The following is a 13,417-nucleotide window of genomic DNA, read 5'->3' as shown; positions in this document are numbered from 1 at the left end:
CAAAGAACAGGAGAGCACTGTCACTGACACCTCCTCCAATGAACCTGAACAACCAGATAGAGGATTTACCTCAGGAATCCTCTCAAACCTCTTTACTCAGTCCCTTTCATTGCTTGGTACTCCCATTCCACCAGTACCCATCACTACCTTCCCTACACCTCTGCCCTCATTATTGAATACAATGTCCAGTTCACTGTCGAAGGCAATGGTTGGCACTATCTCCACCAAAGCCACCAAATTGAAGATTGGTGCCCCGTCTGATTTTGACAGCAACCAGAAGAACACTATGAGTTAGCTGTACTCAGTACAGACCTATCTCTTAGTAAACAAAGAAATATATGACAATGACACCAAAAAAGTTGTCTATGCCTTGTCATACATGAAGAAAGGTGTTGCTTGTTCCTGGGCAGCTACCTTCCAGAAAATGTCTCTGGAAAAGAACCCCCCAAGTTTTGGCTCTTTTGCCAATTTCATGAAAAACTTTAAAGGTTCTTTCACCTCCTCCAACACTGCCAGTGTGGCAATTACAAAATTACACACTATGAAACAGAAGGAATCTGTAGAGCAATATATCACAGATTTCAGAACCACTCCCACCAAGATCACTGAGTGGTACACACAGGCACAGAAGTTCGATGCAAAGTGGAGGAAAGTAAACGAACTTTCTGGAAAGAAAGAAAAAAGGATGTTCTACCCAAAGAACAACCTCATCAAAGAAAAAGATCTGAACACTATGGACATGGATGGAGTGAGACTCTCCAAAGAAGAAAGAGACCATCACATCAAAGAAGGAAGATGTTTTGGTTGTGGAAACAAAGGACATCTCTTTCAAGAATGTCCTGAAAGAGGGAAAACCCCTCAGAAGAAGGTGAAGAAAATCTGCAAAATTGTGGAGATTGAAGAAAGTGACGATGAAGAAAAAGTCACTGGCCCATCTGTCGCCTTGGTAAACATTGCCAGAGCACTTGGGAAGGGTTTTTAAAGGGGAACTCTGTGTTGACACCAGAGGTTCCCAAAATTAAGGACAGTTCCATTTCTGTTGCACCTGTACTAGTATCTTCCACTCTAGATTGTACTATGCAAATTCCAATTTCCCTCTATGCATCAGAAACAACTGAAAAAGTCATCAAAACTACCACTCTGGTTGATTCTGGAGCAGAAATCTCTTGTATTGACTGGGGATTTGTGTGAAAGCATCAGATTCCCACTCAAAGACTTGCTGAACCCATCCTTGCAAAAAATGCAGATGGAACCCAGAATTCCAAGGGAAAGATACTGTTTTCTGCCACCCTCTACTTCAAGGTTGAAGGGATTGTCCATCAGACCTTCTTCCATGTTATCAATTGTGGAATGGAAAATGTCATCTTAGGCCTCCCTTGGCTTCAGGAAAATAATCCTGTTGTCGATTGGAGAATAGGAACTCTTTCCATCAACAAGAAGACTGACAGGTCAAAGGAATTGAGATGAAATGTCTCTTGTGTCAAGATCAAGGAACCTACTGTAAACCTTATATCCCCAACTGAAAAGAAAGGGATAAACAAGTTCATGGACTATGAGGAACCTGAAGATGAAACCATCTGTGCACACTTTGTGATGTTGGTTGGGAAACTAGTAGAAGAAGCAAAGAAGATAAACCCAAATAATAGTCTTCTTCGAAAGATCACCATGGCCACAGAGTTGGCCCAAGAAGAACATAAAAAGAAACTGAAGGCAGTCCTTCCTGAAGACTACAAGGACTTTGCCTCAGTTTTTGAGAAACCCCCCAAAGGAATCCTTCCTCCATCACAACCCTATGATCATGCAATCAACCTTGTTGAGGACTTTGTCCCCAAGGTGGCTAAAGCATACCCACTCTCTCCCTCTGAAAGAGAGTCTGCCAAAAAGTTCATTGAAGAAAATCTTTGAGAAGGAAAAATCTGTCCCTTGAAGTCCCCTCAGGCCACACCCTTCTTCTTTGTAGAAAAGAAAGATGGCTCCCTCCACCCCTGCCAAGACTACCAATATCTGAACAAGAATACTGTGAAGGATGCCTATCCCCTTCCCCTTATTTCAGATCTTGTTGATAAACTCAAAGGAGCATCAATCTTTACAAAGATGGATGTATGATCAGGGTATAACAATGTTCATGTCAAGGAAGGAGACCAGTGGAAAGCTGCATTCATCACACACAAAGGTCTCTTTGAACCAACCATTATGTTCTTTGGACTGTGTAACTCTCCTGCCACCTTCCAGCATTTCATGAATGACTCATTCAGAGACATGATTGCAGAAGGTTGGCTGATCATCTACATGGATGATCTCCTCATCTTTTCCACTGACCCTGAAGAACACAAATGAAGAACTCACCAAGTTCTTGAACGAATGAAGGAACTGTCACTTCCTCTCAAACTGGAGAAGTGTCACTTTGATCTAACCAAGGTGGAATACCTTGGAACAATCATCAAAGAAAATACTATTGCCATGGACCCCGTCAAGGTCCAAGGTATTGCCAAATGGCCTGTTCCAAAGAAAGTCAAGGACATGCAATCCTTTTTAGGATTCACAAACTTTTACAGAAGATTTGTACCATACTATTCTGACATCGCCTGCCCCCTGATTGACCTCACCAAGAAAATGGTCACTTGGAACTGGTCAAAGAGGTGTCACACCACCTTTGACATCTTGAAACAGATCTTCATGGCACAACTGACCATTCAGATGCCTGACACATCTCACCCATTCACCATAACTACTGATGTGTTCAAATATGCAACAGGAGGCATTCTCCTTCAGGAAAACTTGAATGGCCAGTGGCAACCATGTGCCTACCTCTCCCAGTCATTTAGCCCTGCCAAACAAAGCTATGACATCTATGATAGAGAGTTGCTAGGGGTCATTAGAGGTCTGAAGGCCTGGAGACATTATCTCCACAGTTCACCATTCCTGGTCAAGGTGTTCACCGACCACAAAAACTTGACCTATTTCAAGGCACCTCAGAACCTAAATCATCACCAAGCACATTGGCTGCTTGATCTTGCAGATTTTGATCTGCAACTTGAACACATCCCAGGCAAAGACCTGGCCACCCCTGATGCATTGTCATGCTGACCTGACCATGTTCCTGATGATGATGATGATGATGATGATGATGATGATGATGAAGATAACAAAGGAGTAACCCTCCTCCCTCAGACATTGTTTGTCAACCTCATCGACATGAACCTCACCCAAAAGGTGGCCAACTCTTCTATGAAAGACCCTGTGGTCCAAACAGCACTTCATGCCATCGAAAATGTTGATATGCCACTCCTGTTCAAATCCCATCTCTCTGATTGGCATTTTGATAATGGAGTGTTGCTCTATAAGGACCAGGTTTATATTCCAGATGACCCCTCTCTTCACTGAACTGTGGTGTCCGGCCACCATGACCACCCTTCTGCCAGACACCCAGGTGTCCTAAAAACTTGTCAGCTTGTCTCATCTGAGTACTGGTGGCCTGGCCTTGCTTCCTTTGTCCACAAATACTTTGAAGGCTGTGCCATATGCCAGCAGAACAAGGTTAACACCCACCCAATGACACCACCCCTTACACCCATCCCCTTGACCTCGACTCACCCCTTCCAACAGGTCTCTTGTGACCTGGTCACTGATCTCCCCCTTTCGCAAGGTTATGACTCTCTTTTGGTCATGGTAGACCATGGGCTTACTAAGGGGGTAGTTTTAACACCTACAAGAAAATCTGCCTCCACCATGGACATTGCAACCCTGTTTTTCAAGAAGGTCTACTCCCATTTTGGGTTATATGACAAGATAATATCCAACAGAGGACCTCAGTTTGCCTCTGCATTCACAAAAGAACTTGCCTCCCTTCTCGGGTATTCCCTTGCCTTGTCAACAGCATACCATCCACAAACTGATGGAGAAACAGAACGTGTTAACCAAGAGGTAGAAACCTATCTCTGAATCTTCTGCCAAAATGACCCCACTTCATGGGTGGACAACCTTCCCATGGCAGAATTTGTGCACAACCACCATCCTCACTCCATCACAAGTCAATCCCTGTTCCACCCCATGTACAGGTATGAACCGAAACTGCTTCCATCCCTTGTTGCAGATACCCACCTTCCTGCTGCCCAGTCTAGACTTGATGAACTCTGAAAGGCTAGAGAAGAAGCCCTAGTGGCACATGATCTAGCCAGAAATGTAATGAAGAACCACTTGTCATGACCCTTCTCCCCATTCCAGAAAGGAGATAAGGTCTGGATTGAGGCCTGGAACTTAAAATGTTCCCATGAAAACAGAAAGATCGCCCCAAAATGAGAAGGACCCTTTGTCATTTCTGATGTCCTATCTCCAATCACCTATCGCCTTGCAATCCCTGCACGATGGAAGATACATAACATCTTCCACACTTCTCTTCTATCACCCTATCATGAAAATGACATCCATGGACTGAACTTTCTGGCCCCACCTCCTGATTTGATTGATGAAGAAGAAGAATACAAAGTAGAGGCAATGGTTGGCCATAAGAGGTCTGGCCATGGACACACCTTTTTAATTAAATGGAAGGGTTACCCTTCTTCCAAAAACTTGTGGCAAAAAGAAACACACCTTGAACATGTGGATAATATGCTTTCTGCATATAAGAAACAGTTCCCAAAGGACTTTCCTCCTCAGAAACAACCTACTCGATGAACCACTCATACTGTCAACAGACTTTCTGTCAAAATGCCTCCTTGTCATTACACCTATCCTTGTGAACCCTCCCACCATCACACCCTGTTCACATGATGTCAATGACAACCTGCTAGTGATCAGATGATTGCTTCATACCAACTCTTCATCACTGATCCCACCATCATTGGGACAGTCTATCATGAGGTCAACAAGAACTCTCCTCTCAACCTCATCTATCATGCTATGATCCAAGCCCTTCAGCTTGAAGAACTGTCCAGATATGTGAACTGACAGGGTCCACTCCTGTCCCCTGCCTGTACCATCCTTAACGAGATTGCCTATGAACAAGTACCTTTACTCCTTCGACTCTTTGATATTCTTGGAGGAGCAGATCTTATCTACAACATTCGTCAGTACCCTATGTTGGTCGCTTCTCCCCCTCCTGGGTCAAGAAGGCCCTTGACTGCAACTTCTCCCCTGGTTTCCTCCACATCATCCTCCCCTCCAGTGTCATTGCTGTCATCCTCCTGCTCCTCCCATTTGTCTCACTCCCTAAGAAGAGCAGATCGTCCTTGTGCCTGTTGTCTATCAGGTGTTAATCCCCAACCTTGTGAGTCTCATGACTCTCTGTCTGAGGTTAATCCTGAAACTGCCTTTGGCATTTCCAGGGCTGAACTCAACTACACTTTGAACATTGTTGAGACTCTTTCCCAACTACCCCCATCTCTGATTCTAAATGCTATGACTGAGGCTGATCATCCTCTCACCCCTTCCAATCCATGTTACCATCAGATGTGCTATGTCTGTCAATGATTCAGACATGTTCACATTAACTGTGGACTCTATGAATGTCCCCTTTGTCTTACCACCCATCCTGGTCATACCCAGGCCCAATGCCCTTCTCTGTGCCCTTGTCACACCTTACAAGAAAGAATCTCCACTCCTGGAGTGGTAGATGATCATACTCTCATCGGGAGTGAGGATGACAATTTATATGATAACAACTTTGACTTCAATGACTCTGCCATCAGTAATATGACTGGAGAACCTTATGGAGAGTAGATCAAAGTTGGAGACTTCAAGGCTTAATAGGGGGGTAATGTTATGTTTCACCCTTGTTTACTTCTTTTCCATGCTTCTGCCTTGTGTTTGATCCATTGGACTGTCTTTCCTTTTCGAGCCATCTTCTCACTGATCCAACAGCTCCTTGTTTCCATCACTAGCATTATTCCCTCATTACATGTGGATGCCTCATGGTCCATCTTTTGTACAGTATTTAGCCTGCTGGCTCAAGTCCTGGAAACCCAGACTTGAGCTGCTCAATCATACACAGCATTCTCAGAACTTTGCCCTCAGTGTCCCTAATCTGGACCACTCTTACAGGCATTGCCTAAATCCTCCGTTGTTTACAGAGGTTACTGCAGCTGTTGCTCAGTAGAAACCCATAGTCTACGTTTGAGCTCTCCCTATGTCTTGACTTCAGTTGAGCATAACAAGTGCAGCATACATGAGGTCCATGACATCATGGTGATGTCATGATGATATCATAGTGGAGCAGAATGTACTAGAAGGGAAACATATGGTAGCAGTGAGGTGAGGCCAAGACCAGAGTCAGGACCAAGTCCAAAGAGATAAGACAAGACAAGAGATTAGATACAATGAAACAAGATGAAAAGAAAAGGAAAAAGAGTATGTATAGTAACAGTTTCCCCACCAATGCCCCATGTGTCCTGGAACTAATTGGTACTGTGAGAGCTGAGAATGATGTGGAGATCCAATCTGACATTCATCCTATCATAATCAAACCAATCACCCACTAACTACTACATCACAGCTGAAGAAAAGCCTGCCTGAAGGCTCAGGTGAAGCACAACCCTTCTGGGCATGTTGGCCAGACTGTACTCTGAGCCTGAACTGGGGATCACTGGGAAGGTGTTATTTGGTCTTATAATACTAAAGGAACTATTCAGCACCAGATAGAAGGCCAAGAATGTGAAACCTGGTAGTTCAGTAGCATATCCCTCCCATAGGTACCTGGAGTGGGAGAGGGTTTAGCTTCACCCTGAGCTCCACACCAGTTTCCCCTTCAGGGAAATGCACTAGGTAATGGGTGATTGGTTTGATCATGATAGGATGAATGTCAGATTGGATCTCCACATCATTCTCAGCTCTCACAGTACCAATTAGTTCCAGGGCACATGGGGCATTGGTGGGGAAACAGTGCAGGAGATGACTGCCAGCAGGTTTCCAAAGAGACCAATGGTGCTGATAGCATATTCTATTGATTATACTATAGTGTACACCAGCATTTGCTGAGGTTGCCCTGAGAGGATGTCCCTGACAAGCCAGAATGGTGATTTCTTGACTTGTGTTACAGCAAGGAGGCTTGGTGGTGCAAAATTACTGTTTGGCATTGTTTGTTTGTTGACAAATCATTCAGTAGACCATGTAGCACATTATGTAAGCATTGGTAAGCATCTCAGCATGTTTTATGTGTGTTCCCAAGGACTACATCTCCAGTATATCACAAAGTTACATAATTGTCCCAATGAGCTCTCATTTTCATTTGGGTATTCTGGCATCAGTTTCTATCCAAATATTATGTAATATGGCTCATCAGAGAGCCATAACCAGCTGCTTTGATCCATCTGTTAGATTTGGCAAGTTGTATGCAGTCCTTTCCAAATGCATCTGCTCTGAGACATGAGAATTACATTCCATTTTAAGGCTTTCATACTTTACATTACTGTTGACTGTGCAATTAACTTTCACACCCTTGTGCTTATTGGATTCATTGTGTCTTGCACTTATGTATGCATTTCTCATTACTTACAAAGAATGTAGCACATCTCACAATGAGACTGCCCTTGTCATGTAAAACTCTGGGTTCAACACCTGAGCATCTCAGTATTGTTACACTTAGAAATATAGCTTCATACTATACCTTCATCACCTCAGACATTGTCACTATTCACTCATGACTGAGGTGAGCATGAATACTTTCCCATTCCTTTACTATACTCATTTTTGTACCTAGATCATTTCATATAGGCAAATCTATTAGATGTTGTCACTATTTGTGCATGACTGAGATTATTTCATATAGATATATGTATCTGTCAGGTTATGAGCCCCAAGCTCTAATAGCCTACAAATGTCTCACCTTTGTTTCAATATTCTTGCTGCCAAATCAAGCTCTCAATGACCACCTCTATCCCCATGACCACCGACATGCTCCTGGGCAATGTTCCAAAGCTTGACATCAAAGGCACCAACTGGGCAATCTTTTCCCTTCACTTCCAGACCACTGTCAAAGCAAAAGAACTATGGTCCCATTTCAATGGCACCTCCCCTTGCCCTGTCAGCTTGACCTCCACTGATCAGGATGCATTTGTAACTGTAACCCCTCTCAACACTGATGAACTTGCTAAGTGGCAGAAAAGTGAAAATATGCCAAAACACTTACTTACCCAATGGATTCCTGATTCTACTGCCCTCTGGGTATGTGGCCTTAATAGCATCATGGCTATGTGGAATGAGATTGTTCACAAGTACACAGAAAAGGGTACTTATGCACAAACTGACCTTTGCACCAAGTTTTTGAACTTGCAGTGCCCTGTCAACAGTGATGTCTGCCAGTTCTCAGATGATCTGCATACAAAGAGAGACAAGTTAGCTGCTGTCAGCATACAGATCAAAGAAAAGGATTACTGCTCAACCATCATCCAATTGCTGCCTAAATCCCTTGCTAGCTTCATGTCAGGACAGCTAGCAACAGCCCACCTGTACAGTCTGACACAAACCATTGACCCCAACATCCTCATCTCCCTGATCATTGAAGAGTCAGAATGGTGAGGCCATAAAGAGACTTGAAACTTATGATCAAAACAGAATGCTTATGATGGTGACAAGGCCTTAGCTTTGACCCCTGGGAATTACTCCAGTTGGGGGCAAGGAAATGGCAGAAATGGTGGACAAGGGGGAAGTTTGAGAGGGCATGCTTGCCCATGAGGACCATGCTGGAACTGTGGGTCAAGGGAACACTATAAAGTGCAGTGTCCCAACCCAGATAAAACTAAGAAAGAAATGCAACTTACCACAGCAAACAGATCCACACATGCTGTAATGCTTGACTCTGAAGAAGAGGGTGCCTTCTCAGTGCTTGCCCTGGGGGAACTTGACAATGAAGTCCCACTCCCTGAACTATTAAGTGTGTCATCATCATCATCAGATGATGATGATTGATGCTGCTTTGTTGCTACTGATGATGACTGGTTCAGTGAAATTGAGGATGCAGACAATGAGGACTTGCCCCAAGATGACACTACAAACCCCATCCAACCCACTAACACCTCCCCAGAATTTGAAAACCTCATAAACAATAGCCCTATCAGTGCACCCATCATTGAGCTTTATGACTCTGGATCCACTCAACACATTTCCCCTTACAAGGAGAGATTCAAAGTGTTGACCAGCATACCACCCAGATCATTCTCAGCTGCCAACAAACAGCTTTTTGATGCTACAGCTATGGGGGAGCTGGTTATAGAAGTGCCAAATGGATATGATGTGACCAAACTATGACTCACCAAAGTACTGTACTCACCAGAGGTTGGATATACCCTCATGTCCATTGGTTGCCTTGACCAGCTGGGTTACTTGATCACCTTCACTGAAGGTGCTTGTACAATCAAGAACCAGACTGACAGCATCATAGGTCACATTCCTAAATCCAAAGCTGGGCTCTACCACATCATCCACAGTGATGACCATGACAGCATGAATGCAGCAGCTGAAGCTGTAACTATAATGGAACTCCATCATAGGATGGGACATATCTCCCCATCTGTCACATGTAGCCTAGCTGAAAAGGGACTTGTGTCAGGTTTGAAGTTCAACTTATCAAAAGATGAACCAACCTTTTGTGAAGCCTGCATATATGTGAAGGCAACAAGAAATCCTGTCACAAAGGAATGCACTGGAGAGCAAGCCCAAGAGTTCATGGAGGAGGTACATACTGACCTCTGTGGACCTGCACCTGTGGAAACTCTTGGTGGACAACATTACTACATTACCTTCACTGATGACAAAATGTGACTCACCTACATCCACCTCCTTTGCCAGAAAAGCGAAGCCTTCACCATGTACAAGAACTTTGAAGTCTTGTATCACACTCAGCACAATGCTTGCATGAAAATCCTTCACTCAAATTGAGGTGGTGAATATCTAGGAAAAGAATTTGTGATGTATTTTTAAAGCAGCCAGTACAAAGCAAAAACTCACTGTGCATGACACCCCACAGCATAATGGGATTGCTGAGCATCTCAACTGCATCCTGTTGGAGAGAGTCCATGCTATGTTGCATGAGAGTGGTTTGCCTCATGCCCTGTGGGGTGAGGCAGTATGGCACACCATCTGGTTGAAAAACAGGACTCCCACCAAAGTGCTTGACAGTGGAATGCCCCTTGAAGCCACAACTGGAAAGAAACCAGATCTTAGTTGAGTCCATGTATGGGGCTCAAGTGTCTGGGTACAAGTTGAAGGTGGAACTAAACTTGGAGGGCATGTCATGGAGGGCCAATGGATTGGGATCAATGATAACAGCCCCAATGGCTGTCACATATACTGGCCTGAAAGGAAGTCAGTCACTGTTGAGAGGAATGTATATTGGAACCCCTCCTCAGCTGAGTCATTACCTTGCAAGGGGGAGGAAGAAGATGACAACTTACCAAATGCAATGCTAATGCCTCCAGCTCCTGTCAAAGAGACAAAAGCAGTCCCAGCCTCTCCACAAACTACTCCAGTTCAACCAATGTCCTCACCACCTCCAGCCAATCTACCTGTTACAAAGCAAATCCAAAGGCCTAGCCAGTGCCTCACAGAAATTCTCACTGGCAAAGGAAGCACTGACTGCCACAGCACACCAGAAATACCTAAGGGAGTTCAGCTACCTACTGTTGTCAAAGATTGTTCCAACCCCATCAGACTTGAGGGGGAGGAAGAGGCCACTGCCCTACTTGCATCTATCATTGAAGACTCTGATGATGATCTATGTTGCATTGACCTCACCATGGCTATGGACAAGGTCACTGCCAAGACCGAAGCCCTTGAGCCCAGTTTGCTAGCTGAAGCTCACTGTCACCCTGACTGGCCACAATGGGAAGAAGGGATCAAAGAGGAGTTAAACATGCTGAATGATGCTGGCACCTGGGAACTTGTTGACTTACCTCCTGGTGCCAATGTCATAGATTCAAAGTGGGTTTTCTGTGCTAAGAAGGACACTACTGGGAACATTGTGTGATACAAGGCTAGACTCATTGCCCAAGGTTTTTTGCAGGTTGAAGGAGTTGACTACTTCAACACATTTGCACCTGTAGCAACCCTTGCATCCATCTGTGTCATACTTGTGATGGCTGCTTGCTCTGATCTAGAACTTCATCAGATTGATATAAAAGGAGCTTATCTAAATGGAATGCTCACCAATGACGAGGTCATCTATATGCACCAGCCCCCTGGATTGAGCTCCATTGGCTGCTTGGGATAGAAGTCACTAGAAACAGAGACAAATTACTATCTCACTGTGCCAGCACCCCTACATTGAATCGATCATCCATTGTTTTGGTTTTGATGAATTGAAGGTCAGTCACCCTCTACTGGTGCTGAATATGCTGCAATGAAATGCATACCATACTGCAAAGCTGTCAGTTTGCTGATGTATGTCTCACTCAGCACTTGCCCTAACATCTTGTATGCTATGACCACTGTCTCTTGTTTCTCTGGAAACCCTGGGATGCCCCACTGGGATGCAGTTAGAAGAATTTACCATTACCTTCTAGGGACCAAAGGCTTGAGGTTAACATATGGTGGAGCACCTAATGTGCTTGTTGGATATGCAGATGCAGATGGTAGCATGGCTGAAGACTGTAGAGTGGTCTCTGGGTATGCATTCCTAATTGACAGTGGAGCAGTATCATGGTCTTCAAAACAACAGGAAGTTGTCTCATTGTTGACAACAGAGAGTGAGTACATGGCAGCCACCCATGTGGCCAAGGAAGCCTTGTGGCTTTGGTCACTCATCAGAGAGTTATTTGGGCCACTTGTCGAGCTGACCAAATTATTCTCCAATAATCAATCTGCCATTGCACTCATGAAAGACCATCAGTACCATGCACACACCAAACATATCAACATACATTTTTATTTTATCCACTGGGTCATTGAAAATGGCAAGATCTGTCTGAGCTATTGCCCAACTGCTGACATGATTGCCAATACCTTGACAAAAGCCTTGTTGTTGCCCAAAGTGAAGCATTTCACCATCAAGCTCAGTCTATGTCCAACTTGAGGGGGAGTGTTAGATTTGGCAAGTTGTATGTAGTCCTTTCTGAACATGTCTGCTCTGAGATGTGAGAATTACTTTCCATTTTAAGGCTTTCATACTTTACATTACTGTTGACCATGCAATTAACTTTTGTGCCCTTGTGCTTATTGTACTCTTTGTGTCTCACACTTATGTACATGTTTCTCATCACTTACAAAGAATGTAACATGTCTCACAATGAGACCACCCTTGTCATGTAAAACTCTGGGTTCAACACCTGAGCATCTCAGTATTGTTACACTTAGATATATAGCTTCATACTATACCTTTGTCACCTCAGACATTGTCACTATTCACATGTGACTGAGATTATTTCATATAGATATATCTGTCACCATCCACCAACACCTTGGACTCAATGGTGATAGTTCACTTGCTACCCTATGATTAATGAAAAATATGCAAACATTGGGACAATTTTGTGAGCCACTGTATGTTTGTGTAACTATTGACAATTTCCCTGGCCATAATATCAGCTACAAGCCAAGAATTATCAATATTGTCCCATTCAAGCCAAATCTAACACCATTTGTACAACCTTGTGATGCTGGAATTATATGCTGCTTCAAAGCCATTTACCACTGCAATTTCTGTGTGCATGCTGTTGAGTGTGATGAAGTGGGCTCACAGGAGATTTACAAGATTGATCTCCTGGAGGCAATGCTAATGGCCAAGTCTGCATGGGATTCCATCTCACAAGATACCATCAAGCATTTCTGGGACCACACACAAATTCAGCTGTGAGTGATCAGACTGATGACTTGAGGAGGTTGCAAACATTCATTTACTTTGATATTAGGGACAGCACAAATGCACCTTTGTTGCAACCAAGTGCACACCCACCTCATGCTGATCCTGTTGGATGGCAAATTATTCAGTAATTTGCCACAACAGAAATGAGCCTGCCTGATGCAGAGACTCATTTGGCAGCTCATCTTGGATGCCACTATGTTGACATGGATTGGTGGCCAGCTCTCATGGCTGTCATGGATGCTGAGGGGGATGTTGCCACAGCTGTGAAGGCTATAGAGCCACTTGCTGACACTGCCACTCATCAAACAGGCCTCAAAATCTGCATTCACACAGTAAAATGACCTCCTCAGTTACTGGACACTGAGAATATGCTGATAGCATCTGTTAGCACACTCCATCAATGCAATAGAATATTCAGTGAGCCACTGTAAGGAATCTGCATTCCTCAGATGCATAAGCCCCTATTATTGACCATCCTGCAACTATCATTATGTTCCCAGACCTCTTGCATCCACCATTGATCATGCACTACCTTCCCATGCCCTCAATCCCTCTTGTGCAATGCTATTCCTGTGGCTGCTGTGCTCCAGTCACTTCCTTTCCTTCAGACTCTTTCTTTTACCATGG

This window comes from Pisolithus orientalis (genome assembly GCF_024613125.1).
Source record: "Pisolithus orientalis strain OTSU chromosome Unknown F5J12scaffold_9, whole genome shotgun sequence".
NCBI classification, from domain to species: domain Eukaryota; kingdom Fungi; phylum Basidiomycota; class Agaricomycetes; order Boletales; family Pisolithaceae; genus Pisolithus; species Pisolithus orientalis.
This window is presented reverse-complemented; position numbering follows the sequence as displayed.